General features: G+C 40.0%; 1 protein-coding gene and 1 long non-coding RNA gene across 5 annotated transcripts in view; one reads left to right on the top strand and one right to left on the bottom strand.

Annotated features, from left to right (window-relative positions):
* NEGR1 (neuronal growth regulator 1) overlaps positions 1-23,998 on the bottom strand; it is a 643,647-nt gene that overhangs the window by 556,103 nt on the left and 63,546 nt on the right. The gene's annotated exons all lie outside the window — the stretch shown is intronic.
* On the top strand, positions 116-23,998 carry LOC115656357. Its single transcript, XR_004001644.1, has 3 exons — positions 116-126; positions 2,062-2,063; positions 23,920-23,998. It is a non-coding gene; the product is annotated as an uncharacterized LOC115656357 (long non-coding RNA).

Below are 23,998 nucleotides of genomic sequence, written 5' to 3'. Positions count from 1 at the left end.
ACAATTACTTTGAGGAGCAAATGGCTGGGTAAATTGTGAAACTAAGAGGGGAGTTCAAGTGAACCTTACAGGATCATATCAAAACCAAAATGCCAATTATGTAAGTGTGATGTAGGGTGACCAGGTGTCCTGATTTTATAGGGACAGTCCCGATATTTGGGGCTTTGTCTTGTATAGGCACCTATTACCCCCACCTCCTGTCCCGATTTTTCACACTTGCTATCTGGTCACCCTAGTGTGATGTGTGTGTGATGGAGTTAAACCAATAAGGCTCATAGAGAGAAAATAACTGCTTGAAGAAGCTTATAGGTTTCATTTCTTAGGTAATTATGTGCTGTAATCCCACTTGCATTGACTTCAATAACAGCAAGCCTCCTTGGAACTGCATGTACAACTAAGGGTAGATCTAACAATCTGTCTCCATAAGTGCCTACAACTCTCATTGATTTCAATGGGAATTATGAGTGCCCAGCACTTCTCAGAATCAGGCCTCAAGGATCTCATTGACTCTTCGGTTTTTCTTCAGAAGAGTTTGCATGGACATTTCTGTTGGTTTCAATTTGCACGGTGTTCATATCATTCACAATTTTCAAACAGATTCACATGCAATCAAACCCTCTAAAACACAACATGAAACTGACATTACACCATCATTTGATGGAAAAACATAAATTTCCCTTTAGTCACTGGAAACTGGATCGAGCTTTCCTAGAAGAGTTTAAAACTTTTGATGTCTTAGCTGTGAATTTGTAAGTAAACACCAAACCAGAAGAGATATGAGACTTTGGAGTCTAGTTAAAAACATTTTTTCTAGAAATGATAGCAACATAGAATGAAAGACTGTCCGGAATTGTTAAGTTTCTAACATTTTTGTAAAATTTATACTTACAATGTTTTAGAAATTAAGCCTATTTTTTCTTGAAACCTCACATGAGAAGTAAACTTATACAGGAATATGCAGACCAAAAAGAAAGAGACTATAATATGCTTTATGACTATAGAAATCAGTGTACAAAAATGGAAAACTAAGAAAATGTTTGTAAAATACATTGGGTCGTACCAATTACTTTCTAGGGATGCTGGTGTCTCTCTCATATTGGAGACTAGAAAAAACAACCGTTAGCTGCAGCTGTGTCAATGGATAAAGATGAGAAAATGGCTTAATTTTCATCAGCCCCAACAATAAACTGCGTATGCGTTCAAAGAAATGCAGCAGGACACTCTGGTGTAGAAATTCTCTCTCAGATCCATTTTACAGCCTGCAATGCCATCCCCACCATCTGCGTGGATTCTACCGAAATAGATCAAGGAAAATCAAGTTCAATATCCATTACTAAATTATGCATATAGCATACCTTAACAGCTAAAATTAACAGTGAAATGTTGGTATAACATTGGGAGCTTCAGGCTAGTTCTGAAACTAATTTTACTGTACTACTAAAACAAGGGACAGTTACATTTTCTATAAAACCTTCTGCTTTCACTACAGGAAAAAACTGAATGAAGACAACATAGAGGAAAGATAGTTTTCAATCTGTTTTTACAAAACGAGTATCAAAATGTATGTTTTAAAATAAAAATCACAGAAATAAAGGCTCCACAAGAATCCTTTAATCCTGCATTCTAGTACCTTAAAACACAACAAAGCAAACACACCTTTAGAGCCAGGTGGCTGGAGACCTTCTTTCTTGAACCATTAATGTCAGAGAAAAGCTTTTTAACAATGAGCTGAAAACAAAATGAAGCTAACTAATATAGGGAAGCTTGAGATGTTTGGGAGCTATCGCCAAAAAACAGGTTACCCGAATGTAATTATGGAAAAGGTTCTATAATGTACAACAATTTGTGCTTCTTTATTATGGAAATAAGAAACATTTCTTCAATAAATACTACAACGTAGCAATTATATTATGTACATACCTTATTCTACCACCAAGTTCATAACTGAATATCTATGAAATACAGAAATGACTCTGAAGAAATTTCAAGTGTACAGCTTCAAATCTTCTCAACCAAGCTAACAAGCTGTAAGTGCAACCACCTTATTCTGTGTTAGAACAGCAGTGACACATGTTAATAGAGCTGCTATCGCATGATAACCAAACACCATTAATATGTCTAAGTCCAAGTTCCCAGGAACAAAAGTCACCGTTCCCCATGGAAACAATGGCTCACAGTAACGAGTCTAGTCACAGTGTCTCACAGGCAATTACAAGCAGTCTAACACCAATATGCACAATTTAAGTGTAGACTGGTGGGCCGCAATTTACACCTAACCTATTCACTATCAGGGAAACTGCACTATACGGTTATTCATCCCAATGGAGAGCATGTGGGGTTTGTGCTGCTGCTGCTGTCCCCACAGATTCCCACAGGGAAGCAGAGGTGGCTCTAGGCACCAGCAAAGCGGGCACGTGCTTGGGGCAGCCCATTTGCAGGGGCTGCAGGGATCCAGCATGGGAGCTGAGAACCAACAGAGGGCCCTGGAAGCTGTAGTTCCTTGGTTAGCTCCCTGCCTATAAAGCCAGCTCTGGAGCAGAGAAAGAACCACATTTCCCAGCATTCCCTTGGCCACTACCAACTGGAAAGGAAAGAGGGGGACCTCATGCTGCAGAGTGCTGTGAGTGGAGAGTTGCACTGTGAAGGGTAGGGGACCATATTTTAACATTCAAAAAACAGGACACTCCATGGGGAGGGACGGGAGCCCCGCCCTGCCACCATCCACTCCGACTGCCTCCCACAGAAACTCCAACCCATCCAACCGCCCCTTCTCCTGTCCCCTGATCACCCCCTCCCGAGACCCCTGCCCCTAACTGCTCCCCAGGACCCCACCCCCTATCTAAGCACCGCAGCTCCTTGTCCCCTGATTGCCCCTCCTGAGACCCCTGCCCCTAACTGCTCCCCAGGACCCCACCCCCTATCTAAGCGCTGCTGCTCCTTGTCCTCTGATTGCCCCTCCTGGGACCCCTGCCCCTTGGGACCCCACCCCCTATCTAAGCCTCTCTTCTCCTTGTCCCCAACTGCCCCCTCCTGAGACCCCCCCCGCCAACTTCCCCCCTAGAACCCCACCCCCTACCTGTCCCCTGACAAACCCCTGGGACTCCCATGCCTATCCAACCATTTCCTGTCCCCTGACTGCCCCCCCAAACCTCCGCCCCATCCAACCCTCCAATCCCTGTCCCTTGACTGCCCCCCGGAACTCCCTATCCCTTCTCCAACCCCTCAGCCCCATTACCGTGCCACTCAGACCAGCGTGTCTGGCTCCACGCAGCACCAAACACACTGCTGCATACATGTTGCTGTGCTCCCCCATGGAGCCACAGCCCCACCTCCCTGCACCCAGCACCTGCCTTCCAGATTTGCACACCTCAAAATTCAGGAGTGCTCAAGCTCAGTTTGGGCAGCTGTTACTTCATATCTCCCAAATCAAATATACTGATCCATTGTAACTTGCTGTAGAAAAAGTAGAATAAAATTGAGCAAGAAATGCTTCCCAGTGGTTATTAGGACTGGGATTGCTATTTTCAACAGCCATTGCCTTTTTTTTGGTTTGTTTGTTTAAAAGGAAGACAGTGATACTGCATTGGCAAATTCCCCATAGAAAGAAAGAGTGGAACAAAAGAATAATAAAGGCACGTCAACTTTTCCTCATTTATGGAGGACAGTTTTATAATATGCATCCAGAAATCCTCCAATCACACAAGCTGAAAATTGTTCCACTTTACTGCAGCTCTGTAACCATATGGGAACCAATCCTGTCTGTGTTCTGTGCACATCCAAAATTCCTGCTGAATGACTGCCCTGGGAGTGTGTTACCAGTAACCCAGGGCTGCAACGGAAGGAAGGTGCAGGTGGGGGGGGGGAAGCCCAGGGCTGGTGCAGCAGGGGGTGTGGGTGTGGGGGGAGAGCCCAGGGCTGGGACAGGGGGCAGTCAACATTTTTTTTCCTTGGGACGGCAAAAAACCTAGAGCCGGCCCTACAGGGAAGGACAGCTTTAAATTGTGACCAGGGCTACATAGGATCCCCAGCTGCTAAATCAGCATATCCCTGACTGTTCAAGTCATGGCACCGGCATATCCTGTCCTGCCCTCTGGACGTGAAGAGATGGGTTACAGGTGGAGGCATTTCAGCCATGTCTCTGAGGAAGGACACTCTTGATACACGTTTATACAGTGCCTAGCACCAAGGGGCCCTAATCTTGGTTGGAGCATCTCAGTGCATCTTAGTTACTTCTATAGTGTCTGTCACCGTGGTATCTGAACAGTGATTATTTAGTTTATTTGCTCCATTAATCACTAATGGGCTTTTTCAGTTTTCTAATATTTCTTATATCTATAGAATATCTCCAACAGGTATCTGTCAAGCTCCAAGTGGAAGACTTCAAGTGATTCCAAATGTCTTTTGTGGAAGTGTTTATAGTCCCGAGGCCTAATACAGTACTGACAGGACTTCAGAGAGAAAAGGGACATCAGATATGAAAAGTGTTAATCTCCAGAGGTTGTAAGCAAGTGAAATTAAATCCCTGCCCCCATCTCAGACCATACTGGTAGAGCAATGGTGCTAAATAAAGCAGCCACATTTAGCACCACAGAGGTCACTGTCAACTCAGCTAGAGAAACTCAACGATCAGTAAACTTGGAGTGAGTTTTGTTCAGAAAATAAATCGTCCTTTGCCACATTTCAATGCATAATTACATCTAGGTTCTGATCACAAACAATGTAACACAATATCAGTGATAATTACTTCCTGTGAAGAAAACATATCCAAATACAGATTTATCTTATCCACGTCTGGATGTAATCGTTCAGTGCTAAGTAGCTTGAGTTGCTAAAGGCAGCACTGAAAAGCTAGCTTAACACAAGGTTTTTGACGTTACTTCCTAATAATAGTGCAGTACTACTCACTAGACAATTATGAGAACCTGGGAGGTATGAAATAGCAACACTGACTGAATCAGAAAGGAAAGCAGATCCAAATCGTTTTAATAATCTGACAGGTTCTGCAAAATACAGTGCTGTTGTAGCCATTTTGGTCCAGGATATTAGAGAGACAAGGTGAGTGAGGTAATATATCTTTTATTGGACCAGCTTCTCAAAAGTTTGTGTCTCTCACCAACAGAAGTTGGTCCAATAAAAGATATTGCTTCACCAACCTTCTCTCTCCAAGGCTCTACAAAATAATTTCATTTTGCATTTGTGACTGTGGCACAAAGGAAAAATGAAACAATATAGTGAAAAAAGTTTAAAAATATTGTGCCAAACCACAAAATATATCTGAAGGCCTCTGTCAAGTTTACACCCCAAAGTTCCTAAAGTCTCGGTAGGGAACAGTAGCCTAGGCAGTGTCAATAGAGTCCAACATAAATTCTCTCATCCCTTCAGGGCCTAGCGCGCTTACAGCAGGGGGTTCTATCATCAATCCACTCCCCACAGCAAATTTTCTGCACCCAGTATATCACACCAACTCTTTGTTTCTCAGACCCTCTAATTAAGTCTTCTCTCTATGGCTTCTTCTCACAGCAGTGGCCTTGTGCACTCATTCTCTCACCCGATATTGCCTGGCAGCTCACAATGAACAAGGTGGCTATACCAGCATGCAAGTGACTCAGACTATTTAGGTCTCTTGCTGACTTTCCTCACTACGTTGCATTTAACAACTGTTCTCTCAGTCTCATTCTCTCCCTTGTGAGAGGAGGCTCCCACCCTCACACTAAAATGCTCTCTATTTATTAGATCTGCTGGCTACATTCTGTTTTCTAGCTGGCAACTTTCCTTGTATCTTCTCTCAAAGTTTCCTGGTTGGCACACACTTCATCTCCACACTCTGTTATTCTGCCAACAGCATACAATATTTCCCAGCCAGCGTCCCTCTGCAACAGTGCTAACAGGCTTCACTAGATCTCACTCAGCCCACTCAAAACAGGCACAGACACAAATTCAAAAGCATCAGATGGATGCAGAATCTTCTGAAAAAAATATTAAAAATTCAACAAGACTCCTTACACAAATAGTTCTCAGATCCAGCTCCATATTCCAACTAGCTGAAAAAGACAGAGGCTATGTTACTGTCTAATATATTATATTTTGCCATCTAAATGCCTCTTCACTGAAAATAGCATGTGGGGAGTAGGAAGACAAAAGTCCCCAGGATGAAGAGGAGACTAAAGTGGGGGAAGCAAAAGCAATATTTTCTGGAAGCACTGATATAGCACATTAAACAGACCTAACCAGATCAGCCACACCATCACCGGTTCATTCTCCTGCACGTTCACCAATGTAATATACGCCATCATATGCCAGCAATGCCCCTCTGCTATGTACATCGGCCAAACTGGACAGTCTCTACGGAAAAGGATAAACGGACACAAATCAGACATTAGGAATGCCACTATACAAAAACCTGTAGGAGAACACTTCAACCTCCCTGGCCACACTATAGCAGACCTTAAGGTGGCCATCCTGAAGCAAAAAAACTTCAGGACCAGACTTCAAAGAGAAACTGCTGAGCTTCAGTTCATCTGCAAATTTGACACCATCAGCTCAGGATTAAACAAAGACTGTGAATGGCTTGCCAATTACAGAACCAGTTTCTCCTCCCTTGGTTTTCACACCTCAACTGCTAGAACAGGGCCTCATCCTCCCCGACTGAACTACCTTTACCTCTAGCTTGCCTGCATATATATATATATACCTGCCCCTGGAAATTTCCACTACATGCATCTGATGAAGTGGGTATTCACCCACGAAAGCTCATGCTCCAAAACGTCTGTTAGTCTATAAGGTGCCACAGGACTCTTTGCTGATTAAACAGGGAGATGTTCCTGTCTTTAAAATGGGTGTTGACTATGTATTGGACGCCCCAGGAGTCTGGACAAATGAGTTTATCCTTTCCTTGGAGAGACAGACATGCTGGAAAAGCTAGAGATTCATGCATGCCCAGTCATGGGATTGCTCTGCTCTTGTTACGGAATATGCCAGTTCCTGTTTTGCCTCAACAGAGTTCAACTGCATGGCCAAAATACTGCCCTTACACTCATGCATTTCATGGACCTCTGTACAATTGAGTGTAGAATTTGTCCCATCTATTTTACTTTTAGAGACTTGCGCACTTGCAAGCTATTAATGGTTGAAAAGAGAGAAAAAGACCATAAAATACCTGGATTGAAATTCAGCACAGTCCAGGTTTCTTTTGTCCTCCCTGTCAGGAGTCATACAAAGAAATTCATTTACTCTGATAGTCTTGCCTCAATTAGCTCCCCCTCCCGTTTGCAGTTATGAACATAAGAGCCTCTGACTGAAAAAGAACAGCTGCAAAACCACACAAGGTACCTGAAGTAAGCACTGCTACAGTTATTGTTACCAATCAGCAAATCCCTTCTAAACTAATCCAGTAATTGCTAATTTATTGATGACATTTTCAGAAGCAGCCACGCTGTTAGGCATCCAAAAAAATTGAATCACCCAAATAATGAACACTAGGATTTTTTGACCTAACCCTTTTACCATTGATGTTCATTGCAATCTTTGTGCTCCAGCAAGATGTGGTGGCCTTTTTTCCAAGTAACTTTCCACTGGAATTTCAGAAGAGTTGGGCCAACACTGTGTTGGAAGTGTTACATCCAACATTCTTGCCATATTGGCCGGCAGTGAAATATCATTGTCTGCCTGTCTGTCAGTGGCCAAGCTAGAGGAACTTGAAGTTGCATAGCATTGCAGGTGTTTCACAAGAAGGGTTTGGTGGCAGGTAAACACCCAACATTTAGAAATCAAAATACATTAGCTGATTTTAGCAGAAACATTAAATGTTATAAAGGACAATGGAGCAAAACAAAATTGATCTCACCAAGGAGATACAAAATGTTTTAAACAATAAGAAAAAATATCAGTAACAATCCATGATTTATCACTGCTACAAGGTTATTCTATACGTTCAGCAATATATTACTGCAAAACAATATTGCTTTTCACTTCAAAATAATGGTCATTTACAGTCACAAAAAGAGATAACATTTGGGAATGTTTATGAAAGTTCTAGTTTTGCTAAACTTCTCCAAAGTTACTACTAAAGCAACAAAATAATTAAGATGCGGTGCCGGAAATTTAGGATATTGTAAGTTAATACACGTTAAAAATTAGTACTGATTTATTTTGTTTAAAATTGTGAAGGAATCTGATAATAGAAGAATGATATTTATGTTTCCAATAAAGATTTTGCAAAACCAGAGCTAATTTGAAAATATGATTCAAAAATATTGACTTAAGTAACACAAGAACACTGTCTATTCATAATGAACGCAAGGATTCTGTTATGAAAAGGCCAAAATCAGATGACAACTTTAAAACTTGAAGAACCCATTCCTTCCTCTATTGACCCCATATCATTCCTTGAATGTCATTTTGCATCTCACTTAGGATTAATCCTGGAAATAGTTTTTCACACACAATCCAACTGATTTTAACAAAACAATATGGTAAATGTGGGATTGGAGGATTGAGCCATTGGAATTTAAGCTCCTTGGGAGCAGAGGCTAAATTCTGTATGACTTTAGTTTTCCCGTACATGCCCACCCACACCTATGGAACTATATTAGTATTATTAAGATAAAAAACACCACTTCAGGAATAAGGTCTAATTATATTCCTCCACACATAGAGCTTGCCCCCCTTCACAGCAACATCTTTCTCCCCTTACTTACAACTGGCAGAAGGCTCAGTTTAATGCAGAAGAAACATACAAGGGAGCTGGTAACACAGAGCTAGTAGTGACACACAGCCTTCACCTGTGTCCCTGATCTCCTACATATCCTTAGGGAAACATGGAATGGTTGTGAACAATCCATGCAACTTGTTCCATGGAATGGGAGTGCTCAGCTCACTCCCTTATCGGAACAATCAGAGAACATCTCCAATCTGCCTTTGAACTTTATCCTCTTTCACCTTTTCCTTTGTGATTTTTGGGGAAAGAGGTAACTCACAACCATCAGCATGCAGTTGTTGAAAACAAAAAAATAAGAGTTAGCTGCAAACAGCCTGTAGCTATGCTGCTTGCTTTTCTTTAAGTTTTAGAGAGGGTCTGTAAAAAGAAGTAGTTCTGAAGAATTCAACTTGAAGCAAAGAGGAGTAACTCTTAAGAGATAAAGTGACAATTTATCCTCAGCTGTAAAAGAGGGCAGTTTTAACATAGTAAAAGAATATTCTGGTATAATGTACCCTAGCAAACACATCAAAATATACATTTCTCCAATTTTAAGAGGAGGTTAGTAAATATAGGTTGATATAGTAACAAATAAAAGCAGCCATTAAATGTAATTCACAAATATTATGCGTGTGAGTAATATTTTACTGATATTATTAGAGAAATAGATTTCCCGAAGTCAGGGGACCCAGTTCTGCTCTCAGATGCATGAAGGTGGCACCCAGTGCTGTCAAAAGGAGCTGTGCACATATACCAGAGTGCAATATTTGTCCCGAATGGATAAATATTGAATCAAGTGAACTTGACCAAACACATAGTGCCTCTTTCTTACCTATATCTTAAATGTCTCAGAAAATGTGAACATATTTCTTCTTTTTCGCCAAATTTGCCAACATATGAGTGTGCCCACAAAAATGTGCATATTACATTTTAACTTCAAAATCCCTTATTTCATCATGCAAATTGGGTTCTTGCACTCACAGGACTTGACCATCTACAGTTTCACACTTTGTGAGGCTATTTACAGTTGGGCAAAATGCTACCAACTCAGAATGGAGGCATTTTGCATCACTTTGCAGAGGTGCAAGTGATCAGCACAGAGAACCAGGTCTGTCAATGTAGGTATCTAATTAGCCAAGCTGCATATACAGGTGCAGGTTTTTTATGAGTGGAAAAGTGTGCTTGTTCATTTTTGTGGGCACCCACATTTAATTGTTTCATCTTTTAAATGTGTTCCTCTGTCTGGCAGATCCTCAGCTGATGCAAATTGTCAGAGCTCCACCAAAGTCAATGGAGCTATGACAATTTACACCATTTGATCAAATGTTCCCAGCCCAATTCAGTCATCCTTACATTGATTAGTACCTTACTCTGTGAACAATCTTATCATAAAGTCGCTAACCTCAATAAGTGCAGTGTCAGGTTATATACTTTTAAATATTCTTTTAGATATTAACCCAAGAGAATACCAATTAAAACCTATGATTCCTGATTAAATACAGCTACAACATACCAACAAAGTCTGCCTTTGAGCTTGGTGACCAGTTAAAGCTATTTTCCCAAATTTTATCAAAAGTCAAAGCTGCCATCATCATCTCCACAATATATCATGATTACATGAGTCACAAAAATCAAAAGTGAAAAATAATTCTGGATTGTAGTACCGACAAGACAAAGACTGAAAATTTGGATAAGCTATAGAGAATCCTATTTTTTTCCTATAAAAGAATTATCAAGAGATTACTCATGGCCCCTCAAATTAAAGCTGCTCCCCATATATAATTATATTTTTTTAATATGCCTAAGTATCAAGTGGGAGGAAGAATTAGACAGAATATTCTCAGTTAGACTAAACAAATTTAGATGCCTGAAGACCCAATAGGTGGCAAGTGGTATTTTCAAAAGTGCTGAGGCACCTCACTCCCATTGATTTCAATGACAGATAGGTGTCTTAAGTATTTTGGAAATTCCTCTAGGTACTATCTTCATCTTAGGCACCTATATGTATCTTTGGAGGACCTGGCTGTTTGTGGAATCTGCTGCAATATCACATTACTGACACACTAGCAAAATACTTCTGTGCATCATCCTGAAGAGAACTGAGCCCAAGACAGGGAACTGTCTGGCTGAAGAACAAGTCAGATTTAGACAAAAAAGATATATAGTGGATGTGCTATTTGAGAAAGTGCTGGAAAACAACAGGAAATCAGTCCATGTCTTACTGGATTTTGTTAAGTCATTTGAGAGCATATGACACACACCTCTTTTGGGAATCCTACTTCTGGTCAGCTTTGGTAAAAATGTAATAAGGCTGAAACAAAATCTCCACAGAAGCATGATAGCTTTGGTGTTTGTGGGGCATGATCAGAGTACGTGGTTTGACATGAGGACAGGTGTCAGACATGGCTACACACTATTACCCACCCTCTTCAACAGTTGGCTTGAAGAAGTCTTAAAAGGAACCACTCGTAGAAACCTACAGGAGAGCATATCCGTCAAGGATGACAAAGTAGTCATCTCTGCTTCACTGATAATACTGACCTGATTGGATCATCGTAAGACATCGTACGATGATATTACATTTTAACTGTAATACGATGTGAGTTGGATGAGTGGAGGAGGAAGATTGCCTAAGCAAGTGTTGCAGGGACTGATGCCAGCTGCCAAGGGGCAAGGGCACGTGTGGTGAGGGTAATTCAATGATGTGCCTGACTGGTCAGAATGGTGCTTTGCACTATGAAAATAACAATAATACCTTTAAAAAATCTGTCCCTAAATAATTTATTCAAAACCACTGAAAGGAACAGTAGTAAGAGCTAATGATTTAATTTAGCTGAAGACCTGTCAAGAACAAATCTGAATGATAAAAACACATAGACAAAGATGTGGGTGGACAATATATGCCATTTATAAATTAAATGAATGAGTGGCAATGAGACCATTTATTTGTGATGCATAAATCACATATAGCATATTGCTAATTTTAAAAAAATACACAAGTCACATACCTTATAGATGAGATCACACACATCAACCTCATTGACTATAAGGCAGTATTATAGATCACAAGCACAAGCAGCAAACCAAACATGATGCTAAAGCAGAAGCCATTTCAACATCACTCTTTAAGATGTCATTGCAAAGTGAATCACTGTTTATAAGAGAACTGAGGTTTGCTACAGATCAAAACTCATCTGGACATATTGAACATTAGCTCACAGTAGCTCAGTGTGAGTTAGGTCAAATATAACTGGCAGCGTAGCAGTTGTATCATAGGCAGCAGTGGCATGGCTTAACCAGGTCAAGTACAAATCCACCTGAAACTGGTGGCTCCGTACTCAGCACGGCTAAGCCATGCTGCCACTGCCTGGACTACCATGGCAATACTACTATTTATACTCAAGCTACCATGAGTGTGTGTAAGCACACTAGGGAATCACATCCCTCACTCTTAAAGTAGACATAGCCTAGGGGCTGATTCAGTCACCTTTACTGACAATGACAGAACATTTCTCAACAAGTAGTATCTCTGAAGTCAATAGGCCTACTTCGCGGAGTAAAGTACTACTCAATGTCAAAAAGGAAGACCGAATCTGGCCCTCAGTCTATCAGAGACCCAGAGAACCATGTGACAGTGCAGAAAAAGAGACACTCATAAAAAGTGATTTTAAAAATTAAACCAATATATAAACTGATGTTAAAGTTTCTGCCACTTCCCTGCATGTTTATTTTGAGAACTTTATGTTACCCCTTGCTTACCGTAGCATTCATCTCAATACAATAATAATCCTTACACTGAAAGATAGCCTCCTTTATGGTTTTAAGACTACCAGATTAAAAACTTCCAGGGCATGGGAGTGAGCTAGATAGTCTCCAGTCTCTCTGGGCTTGTCTTCACTGCAGTAATTAGCTTGAGTTAGTATACTTGGGTTACTCCACTCAAGCTAGCCTACCTCCAGTGACCGTGGCCACACTGCAAAGTAACATTCCAGCTACACAGAGTGACCTGATTAGCAGAGTGAGTGGGTTAGCAGTGGAATTGTGCTATCTCAAACTATAACCTGTAGATGCTTCTCAATGCATTACTAGCTCGAGCACCAGCAGCACTTGAACTTCAACCCAAACCTCCTGATGGCCCAGCTACTTGAATTTAAGGCACCACTTAACCTGCCCTAGTGATTGTTGTGTGCACGTGAGAGTCAGGTTAGGGACAATACTAGAATTACACTGGTCTACAATTTTTGAGAAGTCATCTGCTTCAGAGATAAAATGTGATATTTATTATATATTTTGATGTGCTGAATTCAAATATGACAATTAAAACAACTGATTGGCTACTGTTTCTAAGATATTTAAGTTTTTACATTTTACGTCTGTGTATATTGTGTAGATAGTAGAGTTTTAATCATAAATTGTAAACCGAGGTCTTTTCATGTGTTTACATGATAATATTTCACCTGTCCTGTTTATGTAACACTTTAAAAATCAGCAAAAGGGTTACATAAATCAAATTTATTATGAAACAAAAGGCAAAAAACTATTATGTACATAGTTTAGTCCTAGTCAGTGTCTACTCGGCGTTTCTTGGCTTGTCTCTTGTATTCACTAAATGGAGCATCTCTTGTCACTGTCCAGCAATAGTCTGCAAGCATTGATGGGCTCCATTTGCCCTGGTAGCCTGCCAGGAGATTCCACTGCTGTAGTCTGGAGCCCAACAGCTCGGCCTTACTCTTGGGTAGTTCCAAATCCCTGACAAGGTCATTCAATTCACCTTGTGTTATGAGGTGTGGTTCAGAGGAGGAGGATGGGAGAAAACGTGGGTCCTGTGACATCGATGCTTCAGGACCAGAAGTTTCATCCTCTTCCTCTTCCTCGTCTGACTCAAGTGAGAATGATTCTGATGCATCAGGAACCGGCAGTCCTTCTCCGTGGGGTACTGGGCGTATAGCTGATGGAATGTTTGGATAATGAACAGTCCACTTTTTCTTCTTTGACACACCTTTCCCAACTGGAGGCACCATGCAGAAGTAACAATTGCTGGTATGATCTCTTGGCTCTCTCCAAATCATTGGCACTGCAAAAGGCATAGATTTCCTTTTCCTGTTCAACCACTGGCGAAGATTTCTTGCACAAGTGTTGCGGCATATGTGTGGGGCCCACCTGTTGTCCTGATCTCCAATTTTGCAGCCAAAAGAAAGGTGATAGGCTTTCTTAACCATAGTAGTTATACTGCGCTTTCGTGATGCAAAAGTCACTTCACCACAAACATAGCAGAAGTTATCTGCATTCTTCACACAAGTACGAGGCATCTCTGCTCACTTTGGCTAAACAGAAATGTGTCCCTTTGCAAAATCAAACACTGACAAATAAGAGAGCACGACACTGTATGATTTCTAGAGCTGATATAGGGCAATTTGTTCAGCAGAGTGATATAAGCTTCCTTATGATTGCATCATCCATGACTTCTAGGAATAACATGATGGAATTCATATCATGCATGACACAATACCAGCTTCAGATTGCATCATTCATTGTTTTGCCTAAAAAGCAAGTACTGTCCAAACCCAGTCATAGATTTCTTCATAGATCCAGTCAAAGATGTATTTTAGTCATTTCTGGTTTAAATTGAGATCCCTTCCCTTTATAACTCACTTATCCTCCGCCATTCCCAAGTCAAGGGTCGTATATACTGACCCAATAGCATATCTTGGAAACTAGACCCAATCAACAATTTTAAGCATCATTTTCATTCTCAGTGACCGAGAATTAGTAAAGTTGGACTACATTTATTTCAGAAGCATTTTGGCTGTAGAGCAGTGTTATACCTCAAGCTAACACTGCAGTGAAGACAAGCCCCTTGGCTCCTCAGAAATGAATGTCACTTATGTGAGATTAAATATCAGATGGGGACAAAGACCATATATGTTTGCTAGTTAGGCCTCATGGAAATTTGTTTACAAATATGAAAATAGCTTACTAAAAATTAGGTCAGACAGTTTTGCCATTTTTAGGGTTCATTTCTTACTTGGATTACAGAAGAACACTACTGCAGCAGTTGTACTTTTAAACCTCTTGTTCTGGTTTCTGTTGTCAGTGAAAAATATTTATAGGATTTGTCAGTCTCTAACTTTCTTTTTCATGGCTTGAAGACTTCAGGAAATATTTTATTAACAGTATTTCCGAACATGTACCATACCATCCTTATTTCCAATTCTCCTATATCCAATTTCATTTGAGGGGTGATTTAAAATAGTATAAATGGCCACCAATGAATGTAAACAAATACATTGTTATTTATGTTTTTGTGACATTTCCTATATTTAGAATGTAAAGTACAGCCAGGCGTTTATACTGTGCCTCATTTAATGTTTAGCAGTAACCACTATATACTCTTCAAACAGGAAACAGCATGAAGTGGGCAAGGAAGTCAGAATGAAACATATTTTGACTAAACAAATGTATTTCTCTTGAACTCTGGTATTTCGAATGATAATAGTAACCTATGCCTGGAACGAAATCTTGGCTCTACTGACATCAGTGGAATTTTTGCTACTGACTTCAGTGCATGCAGTATTTCACCAATAATATGGCACCATCCTGGAAAGAATATGGCTAGAGATTTCTAATAAAACTACTGAATATTTTAAATACTTATAGAAGATTAAATCACCGCTAATACTAGAGGATGGTAAAATAACAGAGGTAGGGATGCATCATATTTACAATTTTACATCAGTGTAATTCCATTGATTTAAACAGAGTTACTCAAAATTACACTGGCATGAGAGAAGAATCACAGCCCAGGTCTTTACTCTCTGTAAATATCTATGGCACTAAATACAAAAATTTAATAATAAATACTTTTAATAAATAATAATATGCTAGTGAAAACTGAAGAAAATCATATAGAATAAACTAAAGTACAAAGTACACATATAGCAAAGTTGAAGGTAGATAAGAGAAAAAAAAGGACAAGGAACATTGGAAATGAGCCTTCAGACATATCTTACATATCTAGGATAAGTGTAAGAAGTTAAATTGCCATAAAAAGGCAGAGGTACAGCTGAGTAAGCCCAAAAACTAGTAACCAAGACAATACACAGCAGACCAGATTCTGCCATCAGATATGCAAGCATGTGCGACTTTAACTGAAGTCAAAATAAGTTGCACACAAGTGTATTGAATCTATGGTTAGTAAGTTTTTTTGGTTTGACTTGATTTCATCAGCTTGAGTTTTACCTTCCTGATCAACAGCCCCAGGAGAGTTATTCAAGCAAGGATATCAGAAAGCTAGGAGAAATACTCAGTTATTAAATAAGTTAGGAAAATTACCAATATGTTTATCTAGTCTGCTCTAACCCTACATTTGTTATTTTTGTTTAGCTTGGAGAAGGAAGTAAAAATGAAGAGTGTTGCATGCAGACTTTAGTGTCAGGATCCCAACAGAAGCAGTCCATATCAAGAGTCAGAGCAGGGAGTAGCAGAGGAGTATGTAAATCAGGTTCCAGGCCAGAGTTGATACCAAGGGTCAGAATCCAAGTCAGGTGGCAAAGTCCAAAACAAGCCAAAGTCAAAGCAAGGAGCAGTCATGGCAGCCTAGGGGGTAGTGGAAAGTTCTACCACTGACTGAGCTGCATCTATTGTTACGGGCATACATATATTAGTGGTCCGGCACAGTTTGCGGGATACTAGTACCATGCTTTGTTGACAATAAACCTGGCTGGGTGCCTTTGTACCTTAACGGATTTTGTGGTTATTGGCTGGTTTGCTCAAGGTTTGCTGTGCCAACTCTTTGCGCAGAGCTGGGACAGTACAGTGGAAAACCACACACACACACACACACACACACACACACACACACACACACACACACACACACACACACACACACACACACACACAGAGCAAACATCTAACCACAGTAATACTCAAACAAAAACAACATAAGGTTTTGTGTTCTACTTCCAAAAAAATGTATATAATCTGGATTTTCATATTGCTGAATTTGTTAATAACACATTATGTTTCCATTGCCATTATAATAATGAAGTAGTCATTGAAATTATACTATGAATTCTATAGCTACTCTTCCTATACTACATTAAGCATATCAACTGTTTTTTGTCTAACTAATTGGAAATGAGGATTATTGTAGCTTTGTGTAAGTGATGTTCATCTTACACACTCATGATATACTGTACTCTTGCCAGGCTGTGTGTCCTTGGTGAAAAGGCACAGCATGTTACATCTACGAAGCTGAAAATACACTTTTTTGTGCTGATAAGACCCCTGTGTATCAGCACTTGGATTTGGAGTATACAATCTGTGTTAAGGTTTCTTTACAAAGATGATATGGTGAGACATTTTTGACATGACAAAAGTGCTATAATAAAGTGAAAATCTCAGTTTATACAAAAGAAATCTCTAAGAGCTTTTATGATTAAGATTAGAAAAGTCATTTTAAATTCACTAAAGAGAAAAAAATGTTAGTGTCTCAATCGTTAAAAGAACAACCTTGAAGAAAGCAAGAAATGTTTCCAAATGTAGAAAGAAAAAAAACAAATTATACAATGGTTCTTCGAAGATATATTACACTTAATGTGGCTTATTATAATTACTAACACCAATCATTCCTTTTAATAAAAGGTCAGTTGTTTTATTTGTCAAGAATATTAACATAGATCATTTTAAAGGTAAGCTACAATAATCATATTTTCTGCTAATGATTTCTTGTGAGCATTATTTGTCATTAGTTTTTAATGGAAAGTCTTTAAATCAAACATCTGTTAAGATGTTGCAGAAATACACAATTTTTTCTGTAGTAGGAAGATTTTTGCTCAGAATTAGTAGGTTGCATGCAGTGCTAATAAGTAAACATAGCAGATATTTGCAAGTCAATAACACCTTATTTGTCAGAAGCAGGGTTAGACTGTGCACCCCGCAGGGTTGCATGTTTGCATAAAAGGGCAAGACTTAGTTCAGTTTGAGTTCCAGTCAGTTAATTACAGAATTTAGGCCTGATCCGGCACATTTTACTGATGCAAAATTCCTAGTGATGTCAACAGGAGATGCCTGAGAAGTGACTGCAGGTTTGGGGCCTCCTTTGGTCACCCAGGAATAGTTCTTTTTGTACTTAACTAGTAACAGTTAGGAGCCTGATCTCACAAACCCTCCATGCATGAAACTCCTATTGGTTTCAGTGGGAGTTTGGCTCAAAGAAGGCTTTGCAAGAATACACCCTGGTTTGGGGCATGTTTGCGGGTGCACTGAAGTAATTTCTGCTTTTACAAGCTAGAAATGTGGGAGTCTTTTCCTAATTTCAGCTTTCATACCTTTATTCAGTGTGAGTGACAACTACTATAAAACAGCACGAGGGATTATTTTTTATATATGCACCAATATGCAACCTTCCCCCCCACCCTTGACATCTATGCATATTGTGAAAAAGCTAATGAATCTTGCTTCAGTTCATTTTTCTAAAACTATTAGAGTGCACTATAATCTTCCTTCAACACTCTGTGATATGAGGAACACTGAGTAACATTTACATGTGTTCTTTAAAACTTGATTACTGAATAAACAGGAAATCTTGACATGCTGTATACATTTTAAACATTCTTCAAAGGAATGAATGAAGGCTTCTCATTTTCTAACTTTTACAATTTGAAATAATACTTTATTGGTAACATGCACTGTAAATTAACAAAATGTCATGGATACCATTAATTCTTGCAAATCAATTTAGAACTCTCGAGCAAAATAATTGATCAAAGTTTATTTTAAAAGACCCCGAAGACTTAGGCTTCAAGAATTAATTTAAAAAAGACTGTGGAATGTAGATTTAAATTCCAGACATATGTTTATTCATTTAGAAAAGTACTGAACAAAAATATTTATATTCCTTTTATGGTACTAGTAAAGTTGAGTGATGTGAACATCTTCATATTTAGATAATATGAATTAACAATATAAAATTCCCATTAGGAGAAAGAACAAAACAAAAGGAGAATGGTTTTGATTTTATGAACTGTGTAAAACATTAGGAAGGAATACAGTACTAAATAGGAAGTTGCTCTTTGACCCTCCTTCCTCAATGGAACATTGAATCTCAACATGCATAATGGTCCTAAATTGCCCAAACCCACTGTGTTCTAACAGATTCTTAATTATAGGACTTTGAGTTCTTTCTGTTCAATGTAACATCACAGATAACACGGTGTTCTTACTGGGAAATGCTAGACATAACCGGGTTAGACAGCCAAATTATTTTTGATCTAGTGTAAATGCAATGGGGAAGGAGGCTTAAGCAGTGAATGCAGGGAGCCCTTCCTCCAAAATACATCTGGAAAAAAGGGGAGCCAAGATTTGGATACATGCTTGAGGGCATCTTCAGGACTTCATTTACCTTTGTCTGGCCTAGCCAAGAGCATGAAGAATCACTCACATTCAGTTGCACAGAAAAGCACAGAGGCAAGGAGGCAGGAGAAGAAAGGAAGAGAGAGAAGTATCACTACAGAAAACAAAGATATACCTTGAGATTTGATTATAGTGACTTAGATATACCTGCTTCTAATGAGAGACAGAACCTATTGTGAGCCCTTTCTGAGCTCCATATCAAATATTAATCATAACTACAACATACATGGACAAATATATTGTTTCCCTCAATAATAATTAAAATAAAACAACAACAATAGACACATAAAATCTTGAATTAACTAAGAAAAAGAAGGATTTCTAGAATGGACTATTTACCCACATCATAAAAAACAGTCTCATGTGTGAATTTAGATTTTCTCTTCCTTGGAAGCAATAATTTCTGTAACATAAAATTTGATTAACACATTTTTAAAATCCAATTATTTTTAAGTAGATGTTCCCACTGAAATCACTGAGGATTTCTGCATAATAACTGGTAGCATAATATGGCCAACTACTACCAGCCCCTGTTCCCAAGTTTTCACATAAGCCTAGTAATATTTTTCAAACATATCTTTACTTACAATGCTGAAATTCTTAAAGGGACTTTAATGCAATGTTCAAGATTCTTTATTCTTATACAAAGGGTTCATATTTTAAATTTTTATTTTTAAGATCTACTCCATGCCCAAAAGGTAATTATCAGAACTTCAGAGGCAACTTGTGGTCACAGATAAGACCCTGGCCCCTTATGTGCTCATGGACAACTAAATATGGAGGTTGCAAAGAGTGACACATACAGAGCTGATGGATCTCCTGTATCAGAATACTATTCTCAGACCCGGGGAGCTGAATTCTGAAAATTGCCAGGCCATAAAAAGACCAGGAAAAAAAACTCCTAGACAATCTGAAGCTTTACCAAGCATTTAGTTGTCAGAAAAAGAATACTCTAGCTACACCAATGTAAATGTTTTCAATTTAGAAAAAAATATATTCCACTAGCTCAAAATCAAATCTAGATTATAATAAAAATATTACTTAAGGGAAATACACATGCTAGTCATGATATATTCTGAGACAAGCAAGTCACTGTCTGATTGCATATACAGTTTTGGACAGTGATTAAGATTTTTGTTTTTACCTAATGCACCTGGACTTGAAGAAATGTGTAAGAAAATGAAAGCTGAAACAAAATCCTTGTTTTTTTGTTTTTAAGTCCTAGCAGACAGGATAGAGATTTTTGTGATCTTTCAACCCAGTAATGAGGCAAACACAGCCTAACACCCAGCAAAGCAGTGCAATGCATTTGCCTCTTCTGTCACCAGCTTCACTCTATGTTGTCCACGCTGAAGAGTGGCATCATGGCACCTCCATCAAGTGGGGCTTTCTACTTTCATTCTTATAAAATTCCAAAGTGTAGCTGGAATGTTTAGAATACTTACCTGTAAATAATATTATTTTAATGGGAGTTGCACAGGTGTATGTGAAGGCAGTGTTTGCCAAGGGTACTGGCTAACTACTGAAACGAATTGGTAGAAAACCTTTTGCAAAGGGCTTTTTGTAGAACATAACGAGGTCTGATGTCTTGGCACCAACACCAAAATTTTTCTAGATTCTACAGCAAAGACAGGAGACTGAATAGATGGGGCAGAAAAAAACCGAGGCTTGAAGTGTTAACCTTTCATGTACCAGCACATGTATCTTCAGATCAAGACATATGGCTGCCCCTTGGGTACCTGGGCCAGAAGCCCAGTGTATGTGCCTGTGTATGTGCATTAATATCAGATCCATGTATCAGGCCATCTGAGCAAAATAGAAGTAAGCATTATGGCAATGGCTTTCTTCAATCATTTCGTCCAGATAACCATTTAGAGAAGGGGTTTGGTGAAAATAAGTAAACATGTTTCCACAAGATTGCAAAGACAGCCCCATAAGTTGCCTATAGATCACAGGATTGTGTGTGTTAATGGGTCATCTTGGCACTCTAAGAGAACAAACAAGTTTGATGAGGCACCTTATGAAACTCACCCCTCCATCCTAGACACTAGATTCAGAACACTGAAGGGAAGCTCTTCTCTCCAATGAGAACTTCACATTTAGTTTAGATACTCACTAGATCAGTGGTTCTCAAACTAGGGGTTGGGACCGCTCAGGGGGTCACAAGGTTATTATAGGGTGGGGTGGGGAGGTTGCAAGTGGTCAGCCTCCACCCCAAATGCTGCTTTGCCTCCAACATTTATAATGGTGTTAAATATATAAAAAAGTGTTTTTAATTTTTGAGGGGGTCGCACTCAGAGGCTTGCTATGTGAAAGGGGTCACCAGCAAAAAAGTTTGAGAACCACTGCACTAAATAAATCAGTTGCCAGCAAGGCTGGATTAACACAGGAGTTTTAGGGGCTGCAGCCCATGGCCTCGGGCTAAGGGGGGGGGCCTTGGAGCCCGTGGGCCAGATCCGTCCCACTGCTTCTTTTCATCTGTCCTGCAGCAAGTCTCTGTGCCGCGGGCTTGACACTCGTCCCCAAGCCTCGGCCTTCCCCCAACCTCTGTGAGGGCAGCTCGCTGGCATGCCCCTGAGGCCCCTAGGCAAGGGGCATTCAGAATCTCTGTGCACTGCCTCTGCCCCAAACGCTGGCTCCATAGCTCCCACTGGCTGGGAACCAAGGCCATTGGGAGCTGCGAGGGCAGCACCTGCAGGCACAGGCAGCGTGCACCGCGCAGAGCGGCCTGCTCCCTCCATCTTGGGCCTGGACATGCCAGCCACCTCAGGGAGCAGAGCAGTGCAGAGCCAGGGCAGCCAGGGCAGCCAGGGAGCCTGCCTTAGCCTCGCTGCACTGCTGACCAGGAGCTGCCTGAGGTAAGCACCTCCTAGCTGGAGCCTAAATCCTGCACCCCAACCTTCTACCCCATCCTGGAGCCCCCTCCTGCACCCAAACTCCCTCCCAGGCCCCACACCCCACCGTCACCCCAGACCCCTTTCCCAGCCAGGAGCCCCCCCCCCACAGCCAAACTCCCTCCCAGAGCCTACACCCCGAACCTCCTGCCGCTCCCCCAACTGGAGCTGCACCCCCTCCCACAACCCAATCCCCTGCCCCAGTCCTGAGTCCACTCCCAAACACCAAACCCCCAGGGGCTCCACAAAATCTAATAGCCCCAGGCCCACAGGAGAGTTAATCCGGCGCTGGTTGCCAAGAGAGATGTAGAATCTCAGTAAAATGAGAATTTTGGAACTCTTGCTTACCCAACCATTGCCATATGAACTGGCCAAACCAACTCTGGCTATCAGAACCATTTTCACAGTCTTGAGTTCTCTGATGTAATTTTTACAGGAAAGGATAATTTCTTTTATTGTCCTTTGCTCCATTACTTCCTCCTCCCTCTCCACATACATTCATGTCCCAGCAGACTGAAATACAATTGTAATTGAGGCTGGTCCCTGTGCGGGGATAGGTTGGGAGAGATGAGCAGATGGGCTCCCTGTGCTGTCTCCTCATTTGCTCACTTGCACATGAACAGCCACTATTTAGTTTCTTACTCTCCCATATATTTCTGTGAAACTGAAAGAGGATGATTAGAACTGGTGGAGGTTAAAAGGGGTTACAGAGTTTAATTGACTAATATTTGTAAAGAACCATGAGATCTTCAGATGCAAATTGCTATAGAAGCGCTAAGCATTATCATCATAGCCATCTTCATCATCAGGCCGGAGGTAGAAAATTTCTCATTCCCATGTGTTGGAAGCGAGGAGAGATACAAACCAAAATCCATGCATTCTCGATGTATATTTCATTGTGTGGTAGACTTTCAAACAAGAGGCATTTAGTTCAAATGTGCATATTATGTTCCAATCACAAGTTTATCAGAGTAGCACAAGAATAATTGTGTATGCAATCAAGCTGTAACTGCCAGAAATCAGAATGTATCATGACTACTATGAATATTTTTCTCTAGGAATAATTTTTTATTACTTTTATTCCAATTTTTATATCTAGCACTGATTTGTAAAAAATTGTTTGCATTTTAAATTGCAAATATGCATTTTTAATTTTACAATTCAGATATTGTACCTGTATTATAATGCAACATCGATCCAATTTTCTTGTTTCAGTAGAAAAAAATATAGCACTAGACCTTGTCAAGGTTTGTTAGTCATGGATTTAGCATTTTACAGGAAAGTATGTATTAAACTGAAAAGTTTATAATGGACATTTTAAACAATATGAAATTGGATAAAGTAGCTTTACAGCAAATTAAGATTAATCTTAGATTTTAACAGCAAACCATATAGAAAAGAATCACTGAATTGAAAAATGGTTTAAGAGATTTCAGTGTTTAAATAATATAAATTGTGCAACCGAAGGGCATGGTTTAAAAGTAATAACTCCAGCATCCAAAAAAGTATGTTTCCAGCTAAAAATAGATCAAAGACTTTCAAGCCTTTTATAAACCAACTGCCTTCATTTCTCCCCCATGTTTTAAACTATGAGTCACAAAAACATGTTGAAGCAACATTAACACCAAGGTATAAAATAAAAACAAAAAACAAAATGCAAAGACATTCTGAGGTAGGCCTTCCACAGCACCCTTAGTCAGCTCAGTTTTGTTTAGACATTGTGATGTCTGGCAACATAGAATGATTTTACACACCTGGGGGGATTCTTTTCAAGTAGATTTATACTATTGTATGGCAATAATGCAAAAACAGACATACCTAACTACATACAGTAAATAAAAGCTGTGTTATCTGGCACTTTACCCACCGGAAAGCTCTACAAACCAGCAATTCTGATCTTCATTGAAAGTCCAGTTTATAGTCCGGTTGGTGCAGGGCCGGCAGGCTCCCTACCTGGCTCCATGTGGCTCCCCAGAAGCAGTGGCATATCCCT

Source organism: Gopherus evgoodei, chromosome 8, assembly GCF_007399415.2.
Source record: "Gopherus evgoodei ecotype Sinaloan lineage chromosome 8, rGopEvg1_v1.p, whole genome shotgun sequence".
Lineage (NCBI taxonomy): Eukaryota > Metazoa > Chordata > Testudines > Testudinidae > Gopherus > Gopherus evgoodei.
Note: the sequence above shows the minus strand (reverse complement) of the source record. Positions and strands in the feature narration are given on the sequence as shown.